Below are 20,938 nucleotides of genomic sequence, written 5' to 3'. Positions count from 1 at the left end.
ATTTCACAAATTCATCAGTTGTTCAGGAGTGCAAATAAAATGGTATCAAAGCTTATCCTCATAAGAGCACAGAATGTCTGTAAGATATATACTACTCTGGCTCAGTGAAATAAGTCAGACTGAGAAAGATACTGTACGATTCCACTCATACGTGGAATCTAAAGAAACAAAACAACTAAATCAACAAACATAAAGCAGAAACAGATATGTAAACCCTGAGAACAAACTGCCTGTCCCCAGAGTGGAGGGGAGTAGGCAACACAGGTGGAGGGCATGGGTTGAAGCAGTGCTCCAGTCAGATGGTAGCTGCACCTGTGGTGAGCTGGTGGCATGTTCAAACTCATCATGTCATCATGCTGTGCATTGAAACTAACATAGTATCATGTGTCAACCGTATTCAAAATAATTAGCGAAGAAAAAAAACTTAGCAGAGTGCCACCCGTCAAATGGTAAGCACAACAAATGTCAGCTGGTGTTACTGACAGACAAAAAGAAAAATATAGGTACTACTCTTATTCCATAAAATAGCATTTTAAAAACAATGTGGTATTATTTACCTCTGAAGATTTTTGGGTTCCCTCTCTGAATCTTTGATAAAATATCTCTAAGAGGTTATCATTTAATATATTTTTGAATTCCCAAGTATTATGTAGCTGATTATCTCAAATGGCAGCTCACTCCACTGTAAATGTATCTAATGATTGAAAGGTTCCTCTTAATCCTAAACCAAATCTACTCCCTTATAATCTGCAGCTCTATCCTGGCTTTGCCTTCTGAAATAAAGTGGCATAAATAGTATCTTCTATTTGATAACTATTCAAATACTTGAAGGCAGTTTCCACATCTTTCTTATGAATATTTTCATGCAAGGGACTTAATATCTTTCAATAGTCCAGGTACTATTTTGAGTGCTTTGCATGAATGAATGAATATATATTCATTCTGTAAGTGACAGAGACAGTGTAAACTTGGAAAGTTCTGCTGTAGAGATGACATTCTTAATCACACACAATACTGCCTCTCAACACCCCTTCTGTGCTTGTTCAAGGAGGATGCCCTACAAGACACATATAGAGCTAATTGTTTCAATCAGAATCAGAATCATTATGTATTATCATAAAATCCACTTGAAAAAATAAAGAAGATATAGTTTAAAGAATGGCTTACAAGTTGCCTCCATAGTCAAGAAGTCTGTCAAGATCAGTGTTCTGGAACTCAATTATAACAACTCTCAGAATCCTTGAAGGGTAAAGATGTAATGTGAATAAAGAAGAAAAGACAATCTAGTATACTGTGTTTTCATGCCTCTGAAATCTTTAGGAAGGCAGGAACACTTAAGCTGCCTTCCCACCACACAGGTAACATAGTAAATGGCAGGCTCTGTGGCCCTCTTTTGATGACTACAGGGTGAAGCTTGCCAAGACAACTGATGTGTGTTCTCTTAGGAGACACATCCTGTGGTAGTCATAACAACACTAACATGTCAACAGTGTTTGTCTAACGATCTTGGAGTATTCAATTGACTTCCAGGTTCAGTTGATGCTCAGAAAAAAAAAGGATGTGTAAAGGTACATACTGGCCTTGTGGTTCAACTGCAATTTCTGGGTTCCCACACAAGCACATAAAAATATATATATACCCAGAGATACACCTGTGATTTCAACCAATGCTATTTATAAAAAAGGATGAAGTTAAGTAGAAGAGTAGGAGATATTGAAATATGCAAATAGTGTTGACTGATAAAGACTAGACTTTTATTTGTGCAGAACAGAAGTTCCTGGGCAGAAGTTTCTCTGTAAGTATTTTTTACAGAAGAATAAATGAAAGATCACAGAAGACAATTACATGAGAACTAACAGGGATAGAGTTAGTAGATGTGCTAAAGTATGTTAGACTGCTACTGAGTAACCAAAAAATGACACACAAAAGAGTAACTGCACTAATGACTATCTGAAAAAAAAACTATAAAGACTAAATTGGCACATGTTACTCTGTTATCAGAGAAACAATTTTTAAATCAAATTATCTAAAACTATATAAAAAAGAGATTTATAGGAAAAAGTAAAAATAAGTATATCAAAATTTTATCAGTATTATTTCAAAGTACTAATAATAAAAATAGATTTTTTCATGATCTGCATTTTGTACAAAGTATAAATTATTTCATAATAAAAAACTTAATAAAAAGATTCCAGTAACAGACTGAAATAATGTGATGAAAAATCTTCAGTAGCCAAAAAAATATGTAGTTTTATTCATTAAAAAAAGAAAGAGAGAAACAAAGGAAGAGAGAAAGACAGAAACTAAGAAATTAAACTGGATGCCCCACTCTTTTTTTTTAAATATATGAAATTTATTGTCAAATTGGTTCCCATACAACACCCAGTGCTCATCCCAAAAGGTGCCCTCCTCAATACCCATCATCCACCCTACCCTCCCTCCCACCCCCCATCAGCCCTCAGTTATTGCCCCACTGTTTATAGCAGCATTATCAACAATAGTAAAACTATGGAGAACCCAACTGTCCATGAACTGATGAATGGATAGAGAAGACATGGTATATGTATACGTATGTAAGTATATATGCATATGTGTGTGTGCGTGTGTGTGTAATTGAATATTACTCATCCATAAAAAAGAATAAATCTTGCCATTTCCAACAACATGGATGAAGCCAGAGTGTATTATGGTAGTGAAATAAGTCAGAGAAAAAACAAATCCTATATGATTTCAATCATATGTGGAATTTAAGAAACAACAACAACAAAAATGAGCATTCATGAAAAAAAAGAGAGACAAACCAAGAAACATACTCTTAACTATAGAGAACAAAGTGATGTTTAGCACAGGGGAGGTGGGTGGGGGAAGGGTAAAATAGGTGATGGGGATGAAGGAGAGCCCTTGTCATGATAAGCACCAGGTGATGCATGGAAATGTTGAATCACTATATTGTATATTTAAAGCTAATATTATACTGTTTGTTAACTGGAATTTAAATTAAAACTTAAAAAAAATAGTATATAGTACAGTGGAATATAGTTTTGCTTCCTTTTCCTAATTCCTTTAAAAAACATATAGTTGTAATTATTATATGTAATTATTATCTTATACATAATAGTCACAATTATTACATATAACTAGGTTTATAACACATAAACTACACCACAAAAGGTAGTGGGAGAGAAGGAATGGAACTATCTAAGAACAGAACTGTCTACCAACACCAGGGCAGCATTAATTTGAAAGAGCTTGTAACAAGCTAAATTATGCATTGTAATCTCTAGAGCATCCACTAATAAAATAATTTTAAAATATATTTGTAAAATCAAGGAATTTAAGTATCATAATAAAGTATTCATTTAATACGAAAGAATTCTTTTTGAAATAGGAACATAGGAACAAAGAAACATGAGACACATCGAAAACAAAACAGTACATGTAATTCCAAACAAGTCAACAATTACATTAAATGTGAATACACTACAATCCAGTCAAAAGACAGAGATTATGAGGGTGTATTAAAAAAGTGAAAGTCAACTTTATTTGAAATAAACACCCTTCAAGTTCAAAGACAAACACAGGTTGAAAGTGAAAAGATTTTATATATATATATATATATATATATATATATATATATATATATACCATGTAAACAATATCTAGTCATCAAACATTCAAAGAAAAAAAATAGTAACAATCCTACACAAAGTCTTTCAGAAAATGAATAAAAACAAACACTTCCCAACTCATCCTCTGAGGCCAAAGACATTGCAAAAAAAATTTTTTTTAAAGAAATGAAAAATTCTACAGACCAATATCTCTCATCTACTAAGATGCAAAAATCCTTAACAAAACATCAGCAAACCAAATTTAGCAACATATAAAAACGTTTATAACATATACATGACCAGGTGGGGTTTATCTCAAGATTTTGAGTTCAACATCTGGAAATCATTAGTATCTCATATTAAGAGAAAGGCAAAACCACATGATCATCTCAATAGATAAAGAAAATAGACTAGACACAACCTAACACCTATTCATGATAAAAAGTCTCAACAAACTAGGAATAGAAAGCAATTTTCTCCATCTTATTAAGAACATAAATAACCTACAGTTAACATCATACATATGGCAAAAGACTGAATGCTTTACTTTTTAAGTTCAGAAAAAGGCAAGGATATCCACTATCACCACTTCTATTCAACACTGTACTGAAGGTTCTAGCCAGGACAAAGGTTAGGAGTGAGAGAGAAGGAGGGAGGGGGAGATATAGGGAGGGAGATAGACAAAGAAAGACAAACTAAAAACCAAGAAGGACAACTATCTTAACTCTCAGACTACATGACCTCCTATGTAAAAAATCCTAAAGCCCTCCCCATTGCATTTTTTCTATTGTGTAATAGTAAACTATTCGTATATGAGTTTAGTAAGACCATAGGTCTCACGATCAATATACCAAAATAATTTGTATTTATATATAAAAATACCATTTAAAAACATTGTCTTTGTCGTATCAAGAAACAAGCAACAAAAAAGCAAAAAAGTGCAAGACCTGTCCACAGAAAATTATAAAACCTTTGTTGACAAAGGTTAAAAAAGATCTATATTTACTGAGAGAGATAACTTCATGGAATGGAAGACTCAGTATTTTAAGACAGCTCTTCTTTCTAAATAAACCTACAAATTTGGTGAAATCCCTATAAAAATACTAGAAGCTATTTTAGAAATTGACAAGGGTATCCTAAACTTTATGTGGAAATACAAAGGACCAAGAACAGCCAACACAACTTTGAAAAAGAGCACACTTGGAAGACTTAAAATACCCAATTGCAAAACTTATTTTGATCCAGTAATCAAGACACTGTGTTATCACTAAACAGTTAGGTATTTTTAAAAAGTGAAAAAGAACAGAAAGGCAAGAAAAAATGTACAATCAATTGATTTTTGACAAAGTTGCAAAGGCAATTCAATGGTGAAAAGATAGTTTTCTCAAAAACTGAGCTGAGACAACTGGAAATCTACGTGCAAAAAAATAAAAAATAAAAACAAAAACTTGGGCCCCATGGCATACACAAAATATACCTCAAAATGAATCACAAATCTAAATGTAAGAGTTAAAACCATAAAACATCTAGAAGAAAACAAAGGAGAAAATCTGTGGCCTTGAGTTATATAAAGATTTGTGAGATATCATACCAAAAGCAAGCTTCCTAAAAGAAAATAATGATACTATCACAGTATCTTTGTGCTTCAAAAGACAGTAAGTTTTGAAGACTTTATCCAGAATGTATGTTTAAAAAAAAATTCAGTAGGAAGACAAACAACAGATATAGGCAAAATATCAGATTAGACATTTAACCAAAGAAATTATACCAATGGCTAATAAGCACAAGAGAAGATGCTTACCATCATCAGTCATCGGGGAAATGTGAACTAAAACCCAAGATACTACTTTACATCCACCAGGATGGTCATGATCAAAAAGAATGCCAATACCTAGTGTTGGTGAGAACGTGAAGAAGCGTGAAGCCTCATATGTTGCTCAAATGTGAAACAGCATAGCCTCTTTGTTCAACAGCATGGCAATTCTCTAAAAAGTTAAATGTATACTTAGTATATGACACAGTAATTCCTCTGCTAGGAATCTATCAAGGACAACTGGAAATATATCCAACACAATCACTTATACACAGATGTTCATTGCAACATTATTCACAACAGCCAAAATCTGAAAACAATCCAGTGTCTATCAGCTGGTAAATGTGTAAAAACAAAACAAAACAAAACAGAAAAACCGCAGTATATATATATGCAATGGAACATTGTACTAAAAGTGAACAAATTACGCATACACACAAGAACCTGAAAAACATTATGCTAGACCAAAAAAGACTACATATTTGTATGATTACATTTTTAAGAAAGATCTAGAAAAGACAAATCTATATAGATGTAAGTAGGCCAGTGGTTGCTTGGGGTCAGGAGTAGGAGCAAGGATTGACCGCAAATGGGCACAGGAAACTTTGGTTGGGGGGTGGGCAGTAAAGTATTCTAAAACTACTGCTGTGATAGTTTCACACTGAATACTTGTGAAAAATGTTAATATGAATTAAATGCATCATTAAAACTGAGGAGGTACACAATGAATTCCAAACATCTCTTCAGCTTTTAATTTAACTGAGACTGAAAGCTACCAGCTAAAACAAAAGGACCAATTAAAGAAAGATTCTGAACAATTTGTAACTCAAAGGGCCAATCCCCCCTCCCCTCCAAGAATGTGTCACTCTAGCAGTCAATGGTATCTGATCTATGGTAGGAGACACCTCCTTTGTTAGTTCAGGTGCACTCTTTCCTGCTAACAAAAATAAAAATGTGGTAATGTTACAGAACCAGACTGGAACACTGGTGGAAAAACCAAGCGGCACTCAGAGATCTTCGTGGACTGGAAATTTATTTAACACCGGTGGGCTCAGAGGAGACTGTTTTCCCAAAGATATGAGCCCTGAATGCGAGGGGGGAGGGTAATTTATATTCGTCAGCTTCCATATCTGTGGGGATTTTCGTGCACGCAGCAAACAAAGGAAGAACACGGAGGAGGGGTCTCTAAGCTAGAGACCAGAGTTTGTTTTATGCCCATTGGCCATCTTTGGCATACTGTAGTCACTTCTCCAACATTCCCCCCTTTGATGCCTTAAAAAAACTTTTAGTAGGCATCACCTTTCAGTTTTACAGGTTGGTACTCTCAGAAGGTTAAGATATGTGCTGTAGTTTGGCGAACAAAAGTGTTTTCAATAAAATGTACCACGGCATTCAGTATACAGGGGCTGATGGATACAAGTAAAATTATGGAGAAGAGGGGACCCTCTAGGGAAGGAAGCCAGGATGTCAAATCTGGGAGATCCCATCCTTTCCATTGATTGATATTTTCCTGTTGTCTATGTTGAAGTCTTTCTTTGAGTTCCTTAACCTTAGTTGTAACTATTCCTGATTGGTTTATTAAATAGACCTCTCCCAGAAAGATGAAAGTTCCTCCTTCTTCTGAAGTGAGGAGTTTGAGGGATCCCCTATTTTGGAGGGTCACTGCCACCAGAGAGTTTATTTGGCTTTGTAAGGTTACCAGAGAATCTTCTACCTGTTCCATGTCTTCATTTATCTCTCTCTCTCTTTTTTAACATTTATTTATTATTGAGAGACAGAGAGACAAAGAGCATGAGCAGGGGAGGGGTAGAGAGAGGGGGAGACACAGAATCTGAAGTAGGCTCCAGGCTCTGAGCTGTCAGCACAGAGCCCGATGTGGGGCTCGAACTCACAAACTGCGAGATCATGACCTGAGCCGAAGTCGGTCACTTAACCAACTGAGCCACCCAGGCGCCCCTCAGAATAACATATCTGAGTCCAGTTGGCCTGTAAGCATTGGTAGGCCAAATTAGAACAAAGATAGAACATCCCAGGGGTTGAGCATAGGGTTGTATTCCTCTTTAAGGTTATATTTCTTCCACGTAGAGAGGTACCATTCATACCTTCAGGGACTGTACCAATTAGATTGTTGGCATTCGTGTGATGGACCCCAGTGGCCAGGGGTCCGATTAAGACAGGAACAACTGGAACTTCTCAGGTCAAAGGGATAGGAGTGGCTAAGTAAGCCCTCCAGCTGTGGGGCAAGCACATCCAGCAGGTTTGGGTGTGATTATCTATTTTATGGAAGACTTGTAGAATAGTGTTGGCCCACTGTAGTAGTGTTGGTAAGCATATCTGATTGAGGGCTGAAAGGTTCAAACCCTGGTAGGCTGCCGGGGAAGTGGTCACCTTTATGGCTTGTATTACCCTATGCTGGGTATCCTTTATAGCCTTCTGAAGGGCCCTGTCTTGTACCCCTTCTCCGTCCAAGATCCACCATTGAGGAAGGTAAGTGTAGCAAGCTCACTTCCCTCTCTGGAGACCCTTGTTGTGACATGGGTTCCTGACATTTTGGGTTATTTCTATGGTCCAATACTCAGTCCTTGGGGCACCAGGTGACTGACAGAGAGTGTGTGTTTTTCCCTTGTAGCAATCTTTGTGGAGGGAGGTGAAGGCACTGAACACCCTTGACTCCCTAATTGTCGTATAACAATCCTGGGGGCAAAGTGGATAAGTGGCAATTGTGAGGGTGAGAGAGGTTATCTTAATATGCAGGCAATTCTTAATAATCCTCCCATCCAGAGGAGGTATGTGAGACCCACCAAGCATGTTTTGTCCCATGTCCAGCTTGTTGGTGTAGTCTCTATCAGCCCAACAGTAAGAAGTAAGATCAGGGCTATGACACCAGTAAGGGGCAAGGGCTGGCAGAGCTGCATCCAAACCCCTGGGCTAGGTTCGCGTGTTGATTCCTCAGGCTTCTGCTGTGGGCAGGCCAGATAGCTTCTGGGGTGTGGTTAGAGCAGGGGTGTAGGTCTCAGGGGCCCGTTTCCCTTTTGAGGGTCAGTTTAAGTGGGTTGACTGGAGCTGGATCACTTCGCCAAGTTGTGGGTTCTTCTGAGCTGACCTTCTTAACTCTGGAGGGATGGACCCATGGGTTGATACCTGAAACTTTAAGGGCTGTAGGAGTTGTTAGAATAACAGTATGAGGCCCAGTCCACTGTGGTTTAAGAGGTTCCCTCTTCCAATCTTTGACGAATACAGAATCTCCTGGCTGAAAGGGGTGAAAAGGAGTCCCTAAGGAAATTGGGCCCTCTCTATGGTGTATCTCTGTAACTTGTTTAGGACTGCCCCCAAGGTCTGGAGCTATTCTCTTATTCCCTTGTCTCCAATCTGGTGTAGGTCTCCTGGGAGTTTTCCTAAAAATGAGGGGAGGGGTCACCCATATAATAACTCAAAAGGGGAGAATCCTAGTGCCCAGGCATGCATCGGGCATGCAGGAGGGCCAGCGGTAGTAAATCTGGCCATGGGAAATTAGTCTCTTGGTGGAACTTAGTCAGGGTTTCCTTGAGGGTGCGATTCATCCACTCTATTTTCCCTGAGCTCTGGGGTCGGAAAGCAGTGTGTAGTTTTCAGGTAATGTTGAAGGACTTTGTCAGGGTTTGTATGTCTGCCACAAATGCAGGTCAATTATCTTGTGTATGGTTAAGGGTAGACCAAACTGAGGCACAATCTCCCATAGAAGAGATTTGGCCACCTTGCAACTTTGTTCCACTCTGCTATGGAATGCTTTGCCCCATCCTAAATATGTGCAGATTATTTCAAAAAAGTGCCTAAACCCTTTATTTGGTTGTAGGTTGGTAATGTCCACCTCTAAGTCTTCGAAAGGGGTGGCTCCCATCCTTTGTGTGCAAGAGAGGGGCTGTAGGGCAGACTAAACATTGTTTTTGGCACAGGTTACACATTGCTCACTGACAGGTCACCATAATGCCGGCAGCTGGATGATATAGTAGTACTTTTTGAGGAGGGCCTCTAGCGCAGTTTTCCCTAGGTATGTGAGTTGGTGATATTCCTTCACTAGGTGTTTTCCAATAGATGACAGGACAAAGATGTGTCCATTTAGCATGACCCCAGAATTTGGCTGAGGAGAGTATATGGGTTTAGAACCACTGAGTGTAAGGAAACAGTCACTTTGTTAATGGCCCTCAAATCCTGTACTGGTCAGTATCCTCCTCCTCACTTCTTGACTGGCAAGAGTGAGGTATTCCAAGCTGACTGGCACTCAACTAGAATACCTGCTTCTCTGAGCTTGGTCAGGTGCTCTTATATACTCATTCTAGCCTCGAGTGGAAGGGGGTACTGCCTTTGTCTCTGAGGTTGGGCTCCAGGGATCAGGTCAACAATGATGGGGGCCCAACTCCAAGCTAGTCCAGGTGGGTTATCTTCAGGCCATACAGAGAGGAATGTAAGCCTGAATTCTGAGGGGCCACAGGGTAGGGCCTTGGCACAGAATACTGTCTATTCTTCTTCCCTTGGCAGGGTAATCACCAAGACCAGGGTTTCCTTCTGCCTTGGGTTTAATTGGAGACTAGTGTGTTCAGTGGGTTCAAAGGTTACCTGGGCCCCAAGTTTGAAGAGCAGATCCTGGCCCAGGAGAGGAATCGGACAGTCAGATAAGTAGAGGAAATCATGCCGGACCTTGGGACCCCCAAGTTCACATTGACGAGCTTGGCAGAAGGGCTGTTGCATTGCCCATGTCCAAGTAGCCCCAAGTATGGTTGCCATCTTTTGGCTGTAGGGCACCAGTGGGGAACTAACAATGGAGTATTCAGCCCCAGTGTCAACCATGAAAATTATTGTTTGGCCCCCTACCTTCATTTTGTCTGTGGGCTCATGCGGGCCAAGAGAGAAAGAGCCCGGTCACCCTCAGTCCGATTCTATCCTGGCCAGACCAACAAAGTTCTTGCCTCGAGGATCCTCCCGATATTGGCTGGGTTTTGAGGTCCCTTCCAATTCAGACATTCATTCTTCCAGTGTCCTTTCTCTTTGCAGTATGTACATTGGTCCTTTGTTAAGGGGGCTCTGGGCTTCCCCCCTTTTAGTGGTTGGGGTCTTCCCATCTTTGCACCATCTGTTTCTTTTAGTGCTGCTGTGAGAAGGGTGGCCTTATTTTTTAGTCTTCTCTCCATTTCTCTTTTGTCTGCAAATTCTCTGTTCATGAAAACTATTGGCAACCTCTATCAGCTGAGTGATATTCATCCTAGCAAAGCGCTCCAACTTCTGGAGTTTTCTTCTGATATCTGGGGTAGCCTGTGCCACAAAAGAGGTATTTACCATTTATTGACTTTCTGGTGCCTCAGGGTCAAACGGGGTGTATACACGGTATGTTTCACATAATCTTTCATAGTAGTCTCCGGGAGACTCCCCAGGGTGCTGGGTGACTGATGATATTTTAGTCATGTTCATAGGCTTTTTGGCTCCAGCTCAGATTCCCTGAAAGAGGGCTTCCTGGTATCATCAGATGTGGGCTTGTCCTTCTTCTGTGGTGAAATCCCATGTTAGGCGTTCTTCAGGTGCAGCAGCTTGAGCCCAGACAACAGGGTCATTAATCCCCAGAGGTGTGTGATCTTCTAGGTACTGTCGTGTTTCTCTCATTCTTCTTCTTTCTTCTGTATTAAACAGAGTATGGGGTAACTGTTGACAATCTTTCCAAGTTGGTTGGTGGATCTGGAAGAGGGACTCCATCAAGTTGACTATTGCTTGTGGCTTTTCAGAGTATGGTGGAGTGTTAGGTTTTCAATTGAGGAGGTCGGTTGTAGAGAAAGGTTGATAATACATCATGGAATGACTGGGCTGGACTGTTCCATCCTCATTATGTCTTTCCGGCTCTCTCATATCCCTTACAGGCATTTGGAGAGCGTTAGATCTGGGTCTGGGGCACAGTTTGGCTGCTGGCCCTGGTGGGGGAGGGTTCTCTGGGTCTGAGAGGGGCGGGGAGATGGGCGGTGGCAACTGCTGCAGCAGTGGCTGTGGTGGCAGCAGAGAGACAGATGGGGGAGGAGTTTCAATCTCAGGGGCAGTGGGGAGGGAGTTTGAACAGTCATAAGGAGGCAGAAAGACAATATCTTCCTCCATGTCTCCTTTAAATATTAGAGGAGCAGTGCATCGTTTCTTTGGCTTCCTGTGTGAGCCTCCAGATGAAGTGGCAAAAACCTTTGCCTGGCTCTGTTTGCTAAGGATGAATCACACCCAAGGCAGGGGATTTTGGGCAATTTCAAGCCAGGAGTTGATGTATGGAAATTTATCATGGTGGCCTGTGTTCCCAGTGACTATTAGCCAAACCCGCTGCACTATTTGAGCATCTAATGCCCCTTTTGGGGGCCATCCTACATTGAATATGGGCCATTCTAGTTCACAAAAGTTCCTTAACTTCCTGGGTGCCATTTTCACCCCACAAGCACCTGAAAATCCCTTTTTAAAACATTTGAGCATGACATCTAAAATCATAGGTTTACTCTGTTTTGATCCCATTATTAATTTCTTTCTCATGTTTAGTGTCACAACGACAGACAAAGGGAGGGTATCCCCTTGGATGAGAGGACCAATCAGATACTCCACTGGTCCCATTTCTGAGGGAAACTTTAGATGAGGTGTGGCTGTTGTGGACTCAGCTTTGTGACTTGCAATCAGAGTCTGATCCGATACTGCCCTAGACCTTATATGCTCACCATGACACAGGAGAGCCCATTCAGATTCTTTAGACTTTTGGGGACCTTAAGAGTGCCTGCCTGTGAAGCCAGAAACTCGAACTCGACTGGCAAGCCTGGCTGAGCTGTACATTCACATGCACACACACACCAGAATCTATTACATTCCCTCCTGCCTGTGAGACTATTAAGGCCTCTGGGGATTGATTAGGTCCCCCTTCCACCCTTTTGGGTAGGCCTGACTATTTTGAGGTCCCGACCTTACCGGTTCTGACATCGGGTCCAGGTCCTCACCTTCCAGGTCTCTTTGAGTCTGGTGGGAACAATGGAGCAGGGCCGACCTGAGGTGACTGAGTAGGAGACTGCTGAAATTCAGGCAGGACGCGTCTTCTCCCTTGTGATCCTTTGCTCTGTCACTGCCTAGCCATTCTTCCAAACCAGTGGCAACAATGGGCCAGTGCGGTTGGGTTTCCCAGTCAGGGAACCAAATATGTTACAGAACCAGGATGGAACACTGGCAGAAAAACCAGGCAGTACTCAAAAATCTTGGTCAATCGGAGATTTATTTAACACTGGTGGGCTCAGAGGAGACTGTTTTTCCAAAGATCTGAGCTCCAAATGCAAGTGGGGAGGGTAATTTATAGCTGTCAGCTTCCATATCTGTGGGGATTTTTGTGCATGCAGCAAACAAAGGAAGAAGAACACAGAGGAGGGATTTCTAAGCTAGAGACCAGAGTTTGTTTGCACCCCATCGGCCATCTTTGGCATACTTTATTCACCTATCCAACAGTAAAATGGGCACTTGAGGCATGGAGGTCACTATAATGAATATATAATTCACCATGTAACAAATACCTTGTCCTCTTTACAGAATACAGTAATTATACAGTAGCATGGCACTATGCAGGCATTTTAACATTACAGGCATTTAAAGATTGAAAGAACCAGAATGAGCCTCAGCAATACCAGCGTCAGAATCCAAATTTGTCCAACCTACTTTAAAAGGCAGTGTATGGGCAGGAAGCAGTTCCAGAGAAAAGACAGACAAACAAACAAACAAACAAAAAAACCCACAAAAATTGAAGATCTCATTTATAACTACAAGAGCAAAGCAAACTCCAGATAGTTGTGACTCATAGACATAGTTACATCTATGTTGTATAATGCTAATTTATAGAGAAAGACCTAATGGCATTTTTTCCATCATTAAAATTATCATCCAATATTTGAAATTCTCTAACAGAATGTGTCAGTCTGAAGAGAGAAAAAAAACCTCACATTTTCCCACACTAAACTGAAATGAAGTCAAGTGATGTATTCTTGATAGGTGAAATTTGTCTTTCAACAATGTCCTTACAGTATGGTAAGATTAATAAATATATTTTCAACTTTTCAATCATTGTGTCAGAAGAAAATGGGCACATGTCTAGGAAAGATAAAGAAGGCTGGAAGCTGATCTGATCACAGAAAATCAGAGGTTAATTCTGTATTCTCTTAAAATTATTTCCCAGAATTTGTTTTGTGACTTCTAATTAATAAGACAAATGTGGGGATATTTCTAGGGATTGAAAAAGAAATGCGTTACTGTTCATGCTTTTCCTCAGTTCCAACTCTGAGAACACAAGTGAAAATGCCATTTCTCTGTTGTAGGGATGATGTGTTTCAAAACCTGGACTCCTTCCACAATATTATTAAAGTTCTTTGAAGCGTTGCTACTAGGAAAAAAATGTCAAAAGAACTCATGTTATTTATTGTTTCTCAAATCCACTGCTATTTCAGGTTGTGCCTAAGCTAACCAGTTGGTTTTATCTTGGAAGCCACTGGCACAGTAGAGCACTACAACGTGTGTACATAAAAGGTATTAGCAGACCCAGGTAGTAAAAACTTGATTCCAAACTCCAGTGACTCTGAAAAGGAGACTGGGGATTTTAAAACAAGAACAGTTTATAAAGAAAAAAGCAGATCCCTAAGTCATATTTTAGGGAGATGTTATACCAGCAGGTTTCATATTTCTTTAAAATTATTAAACCTACTGGTGTCCAGTACCTTCTTTTCTAAGGCCATAAGTGAGGAGGAGAACAGATAGGAAGGAGGTTACAAGTGTCAAGAGCAAAAATAATAATCATGGCTTACACTGAAGCTGAAGATAGAAAAATTTTACATGGATTGTCATTTAATCCTTAAAAAAAAGTGTTTGAGGTAGGCAGCCTAAGCTGTCAGAGAATTACTTTAAGTCGGTCCTGATAAGAGGATGACTCTTCATGGTTGAAACGTCAGATTCCCCTCTGCTTCTCTTTGAAATTGCCTGAATTCATTGAATCAAAGGGATGATAGCAACTTTCATGACCCACGGACTTCCTATAAATTTACACATGTTAAAGATGACTTAATAAGGAGTATAAATACTAATTATTCATCTGGGTTTCTTAATTTCCAGATGAATTAACCTGAGGCTCAGATTACAGGGATTTACTAAAATCACAGGTCTGAGATGCCTCTCGCCCAGGCTACCTCCACTTTCCCACACACTATTACCTTATAATGTGGAGAAGGAAGCCATGGGCCATTTGTCCAGTTTCTAACAGCCCTCTTTACACACATGGCCCCTTTAATACAAAGAAGCTTTGGAATCTATGTCAATACATTAGATTCACAGGACTAGATGTAATGCCCCAAGCTGCACATTGTACTACAAGAAATTTCCTCTAAAAATCACCACAATGCCTCCAAAGACTGATGTGAAAAACTTCCAAATTCTCCAAATAGTTAGATTTGAATGACCTAAAGATGCATGCACAAATTAAAAGAGATTCATAATTCACCATTAATTCCCAATACTGAATCTGTTCTTTTTTTAAATAATGAACTAATTCATTCATATTTAATGCCTGACATCTTATAAAGAAACGTGATGACAAGAAGGTGAGCTTTAAGGAAAGATAAAAACACAGAAATGCCACATGGGCAGAGAAGAAAAGAGAGAGAGGAGACTATGTAAGGCATAGGTGATCACTTAGAAGATGCAGAGGGAGACAAATAGAGGGACTCCAAGTTGGATCAATCCACCTGGAAGAGTCCCTCCTGACCTCTAAAGTCTGCTGAATTGAAGCCTGCCACTGATGACTGCTATGATGCCTCTCGGTGACATTCTCCCTTCTGGTCTCCATAACTCATTACTGCACAATCACGATGCAAGTTCTCTGGAACTAGGATGATGGCTTTCTGATCCATTAGTATTTTGCCAAACTGCACACAAACACATTCTGCCTCTAATCATATGGGTAAGCAATGGCTGACAACAGAAAATGACAAAGATCCTGTTTAGCAGAAGCATTACAGTTCATTCTGCAAATGATTTACTGTCATTCAGTTACACAATTAGCTCTTGGTTTTCACTTCTTGGGTATTTGACTTTTTTTTTTTTTTTTTTTTGGATGGCAGGCATTAAGTTCACAGCCAAAACAGTGAAATTATCATGAAAGCCTTCACCTTTGGACCAAGGAATATCCTAAATTATTTAAAAACAGCACTTTCTTGAGCTGCCTGGGTGGCTCAGTCTGTTGAGTGTCTGACTTTGGTTCAGGTCATGATCTCATGGCTTGTGAGTTCAAGCCCCACATCAGGCTCTGTGCTGACAGCTCAGAGCCTGGTGCCTGCTTTGGATTCTGTGTCCCTCTCTCACTCTGCCCCTCCCCAGCTCACGGTCTGTCTCTCTCTCAAGAATAAATAAAACATTAAAAAATTAAAAAAATAAATAAAAATGAAAATAGCACTTTCTTATCAAAGCCCCATAAAAAATTAGAAACTTCAGACAACATGGAATTATTCATCAACAAGAAAGAACACCTATTATGGGGAAAATAGTGAGTAACAGGTCAAATTTATCAAGAGAATCCTAATTTTTAACCTGGGTTTTCTTCTTTCCATGTGTTAAGAAAATACAAATTTGGGATATGGAAACATAGTAACTCAAAAATGTTATTCACCTGGTTAAGACTCCATGCCATAAAGTTACTGACCACAGTTCCAAATGGGCCAAAAGGACTTCCCAAATGTCCCCTTCTTGCAAACCCAGGTGAATAAGCAGAAATATAAGCCTAAGGATGAGAGGATTGCTGTCCTATTCTAAGTAAAAATCCTGCCTATTGCTTTATTTTTAAGCTGTCACTGCCAAGTTATAATGGCATTTCATTCATAAGCACATTTTCCTATTATCAGAACTGGCAGGGGGCCTTGACATGTGAATCATCATTTCATTATGTCTATTCCTCACACTGGTATGCAAATTAAACAGAAATACAAGCCAGATGAAATAGAGGGGGGAAATCTGAAGCAATAACTATAAATTGAATTAATTTTTCTAAAATCTACAAAATATATGAAGCAATTAACATTGGTAATAACACATTCTACTTCAGGCACATTTTCCAAAATATTAACTTCAATTTTAAAGGCCAACACTGCTCACACCCTTCTAGCCAAACACTTCACTTCTGTAAAACAGAACTGACAGTTTTAATATTCTCTAAATTAAAAGCACAGAATAATTCCAATTTTAAGTCAACTAAAAATATGGACAAAAACATACACTAAACAACTTCCCTCTTTTGCAAAGACCTTCAAGAAAGGGTAGCAATCATTGAACATATAAATACATAAAATATATATGTAAGAAATATTATTTAAAACACCATGTGTAATCAAACAAAATAATAACAATTCATTCAGACTACAATATCCAAGCATGCCAAGTTGGATTTTTCAGGTTTATACTTAGATGCTTTCTAATCGCTGAATCTAAATGTTGAAAACAACACTGGATCAGTTTTCTAAATCACGGGATCCAGTCATCCTGAATAAATGGGTATTGTTCCTTATCTCTCAAGTATTTTGTTTAAAATGTTTCCATTGAATTTCAAAATTATAAAAAGCAGTTCTAAAATGAATGCTGCAGAAGATCCTCAAAAATGTCTTTGGCTCTGCTTTCAGGGGGCTAGTCCCTTATTTATTTCTCATGGCAGGCACGCCACAATACAAATACATGAGTACTCATTCACTAAGGTTTTTTTTTTTATTTTTTTAATGTTTATTTATTTTTGAGAGACAGAGAGACAGAGTGCGAGTGGAGGAGGGGCAGAGAGGGAGGGAGACATAGAATCTGAAGCAGACTCCAGGCTCTGAGCTGTCAGCACAGAGCCCAACACAGGGCTCGAACTCATGAACCACGAGATCATGACCTAAGCTGAAGTCAGACGCTTAATTGACTGAGTGACCCAGGCGCCCCTAATTCACTGAGTTTTTAATCATCTCTGTAACTCATCTTTCCTTTAGCCCACAGCAGCCTGTTCATTTCCAAAAGTCAACAGCTTTCCCTAAAATGCTTGCGAACAAGCTGAATCACCTAGAAGAACTTCACTTTACTTTAAAAAAATTTTTTTTAACATTTATTTTTGAGAGACAGAGACAAAGCATGAGAGAGGAAGGGGCAGAGAGTGAGGGGGACACAGAATCTCAAGCAGGCTATAGGATCTGAGCTGTCAACACAGAGACCCACATGGGGCTTGAACTGGGAGATCGTGACCTGAGCCAAAGTTGGATGCTTAACCAACTGAGCCACCCAGGAGCCCCATACTTTTCTGGTCACAAAATACCAAAAAGCTCTACTGAAAGTTGATACACACAAAGGTCTACTGCAGAAGAGTATCATTTATATCATTTATTTTTGTATTTAAAATAATAAGGACTAACTTTTCTTCACATTTCTACTTAAATGTTGACTTCCCCTAAAAAAAATAGCTTTACCCATCTTTTCATTTGTTAATAACCAAGATTTTCCAAACAGGGATTCAAAGAAATTGATAATTCCTAGTGTTGACACTGTTCTCCAAGCAGTGAGCCTGTTCTAAAGGAATGAGTCCCTGTGTCAATGCTACAATCTATTGAGAAAAGCACTCTTGAGGTAGCCACTTAATTTCCAACTCTTAGAAAATCCATTATTCTGCATACTGAGACAAAAATAGGATGCAACCAAGACGTTCCTAAATTATGACATTTAGAACAGAGCATATTCAAAGTGGAGCTAGCTTTCCACCCATAGTTATTTAAGGAGAAGGTGAGCAGGCCCCACACTGTTGGAATCCATCTTTCCATTTCTCTCCTGTTTGCCTTCAATTGGTGGAAATATTCATGGCTTTACAGGATCAGGTTCTTGGTGAGTCCTATCATTTTTGTAATTACTGTGGCTGGTATTAGTAAGTGTCTTCCTTTTATATGCTGAAATAAACTAATGGAAGAGGCAGACCCTATGCAAAATGGCTGGGAATAAGGCCAAATCTTTTTCCATACATTCAGGGACCAGTAATTTTCTAAATGGCACTTTAAGCTCTGTAGCCTCAATAATTACAACTACCGCTAGCATGTAATTTACAGAAATAATTATGCACTCTTCCAGTCCCCATCACCCATCTCAAGCCCATGGCCACTCACCTTGTCTTTATTTTCAGTGCCAGAAGCCTCAGGCTTGGTCCTGATCACAAACGGGGTGGACAGTCACAACAGGATCCTCTCAAAGGCGGCACTGACGTTTGGAGAAACGATCTCAAAGCAGTCCTCTTAGCATTTTGTGGCTGTCGCACCACAGCTATTTCCGCAGGCCTTCCCCCAGCTGTAGGAAGGACATGTGGATGTCAAATATCAATTGGAAAGGGAAGGCCCTGCAGAAGGTACTGATGCTGATTCTGAGGTCCGCAGGGACTTGGGAGACTCCCCGGGGAAGGTTCTTCCTGGTGTTAGTATTGTCACATTCTTTGATGAGGAAGGTAAGACAGCTACAATTGCCTGGGTTCTATCGGAGCACAGTTTCTCATTGGCCACCTGCTCCATGGCCACATCAAGCTGGTAGATCTTCTTTCCTGCAGCCTTGATCATGCCCAGCATTGCAAAGCCCACAACGTGGTGAGGACGGAAGTAGTAAAGCAGAAGGGTGCCCTCCAGGAGCTCCTTGCAAAGGAACGATGGGGACACCAGCGTGGCCTGTTTCCCAAAAGAAGTTCTGATGTGTTCCAACAAAGCATCAAAGCCATTAAAAAAGTCCTGCAATGTGCCACCTATGGCTCAAAGGACTCTCTCATTCTCATCAAAGAATATATTAAAGAACTCCTCACCAAATCTTTCTTGAACTTCCTCAAACTTCAAACCTAGAGGTAAACGGGAAGCAAATGTTAGTCAAGTGCAATAAAATAATTGAAATTATAGCTTTTTAAAAAATGCTCATCAAATGAGATAACTAGTGAGTGAAGCTAGAGAGATATTTCCCTTGGGCCCAGAGATTCTCAGAGAGATTAATTCATTTTGAATTAGAGAAAGAAAATTTCAGTTCACCTTCTGGGGGCTTCTAAGATGTTGATGAGCATAAGCTTCCTTTAACTTTATGTTTTTTTGTTTTTGTTTTTGTTTTTGTTTTTAAGTAGACTTTATTTTTTAGAGAAGTTTGAGACTCACAGCAAAAGTGAGCACAAAGTACAGATATTTTCATTAGCACACTCTTCCCACAAATACACAACCTCCCCCTTCACACACACACACACACACACACACACACACACACAATCAGTCATGCACTACAGTGGTACATCTGTTACAATCAATGAATTACAATGATACAACACCATCACTCAGAGTTGGTAGTTTACAGTAGGGTTCACTCTTGGTGTTGTATGTCCTTGGGCTTGGACAAAAGTGTAAGGATACGTGTCCACCATTACAGCGTCACACAGAGTAGTTTTGCTGCTCTAGAAATCCTCTGTGCTCTGCCTGTTCATGCCTCCCACCTTACCTCAGCCTCCTGTAGCACAAACTTTCTAAATGTTGCTAATTTAGCTGCCCAATTTTCTTTTCAATACCCTACTCCATTTGCTACAATTAGCACAAACAAGATCTTTTTCTTAATGGTTTCCCTCATAGGTAAAGAAACTTTCCAGAAGCAGCTATCAAGTTGTTTCTCTATCGGGCCCATCCACTATTACTATCTGACTTATCAAAATTCTTCTGTTAAGTGGGAAATGTCAACCAGAGAGGGAATTTATGGTACTTGAGCAGAGAAAGGTATCGGATTATCTAGTGTCAACAGAAGGAATGAAGTTAGAATCCAGGGAGAGAGGGACAAAACAAGAAACTAAAATGGCAGAATGGTGGACTGATTTGCATTCTTTGACCCACAAAACTGAGAGTAACCAAGAGTCTGGAATCTCACCAGAAAGGGTTAAAAGTCTTTGTCTTCCTGGTCTACATTCACTCCCACTTGACATGGCAAAAGGAACTCTATCTTACAGTAATGGAGGTATAATAAAAAGTAAGTACATACACACACACATACACACAACACATTATGTAGAAACTAGAACCAGTCACACGTGATCTAGTTAGATCCATCATTAAGGACGATCTGAGGGAAAATATGGAGGGAATTTACGGTCCATACAGGAAGGATACAACACCTGTGTATGAGCTGAGTGTGTACACTAAAGGAAACTTCTATACAGAGTCAGTCTGTTGCTTCTCCTTTGACTTTGGCTGAAATCAACACATGTAAGTTCATATATTCATATTTTCTTGCCCCGTCTACTCCATCTCATAAGGAGGTCCTGAAGATAAGGCCTGACTGGGAAAGAAACAGAAGGCCACTCTGCCAGTGTCCTGTCCAAGGGCAGAGCCATCTGGGCTGTCTATGGCTCGCTTTGCTATCTATTCCTACCTTTATTATTCCCTAAGTGTTCTCCCCATGCAGAAATCAGGGAACAAAGCAGAGTCAACACTACTATTTGAAAAACACAGCC

The 20,938-nt window shown here is 39.8% G+C and overlaps 1 long non-coding RNA gene across 1 annotated transcript in view; it reads right to left on the bottom strand.

Annotated features, from left to right (window-relative positions):
• LOC128311963 (uncharacterized) overlaps positions 1-20,938 on the bottom strand; it is a 75,482-nt gene that overhangs the window by 47,114 nt on the left and 7,430 nt on the right. The window contains exon 2 of the long non-coding RNA XR_008290720.1: positions 18,591-19,300. This is a non-coding gene — a long non-coding RNA (uncharacterized LOC128311963). The remainder of the gene's footprint in view (positions 1-18,590; positions 19,301-20,938) is intronic.

The sequence above is a fragment of the Acinonyx jubatus genome, chromosome D1, assembly GCF_027475565.1.
Source record: "Acinonyx jubatus isolate Ajub_Pintada_27869175 chromosome D1, VMU_Ajub_asm_v1.0, whole genome shotgun sequence".
NCBI classification, from domain to species: domain Eukaryota; kingdom Metazoa; phylum Chordata; class Mammalia; order Carnivora; family Felidae; genus Acinonyx; species Acinonyx jubatus.
Note: the sequence above shows the minus strand (reverse complement) of the source record. Positions and strands in the feature narration are given on the sequence as shown.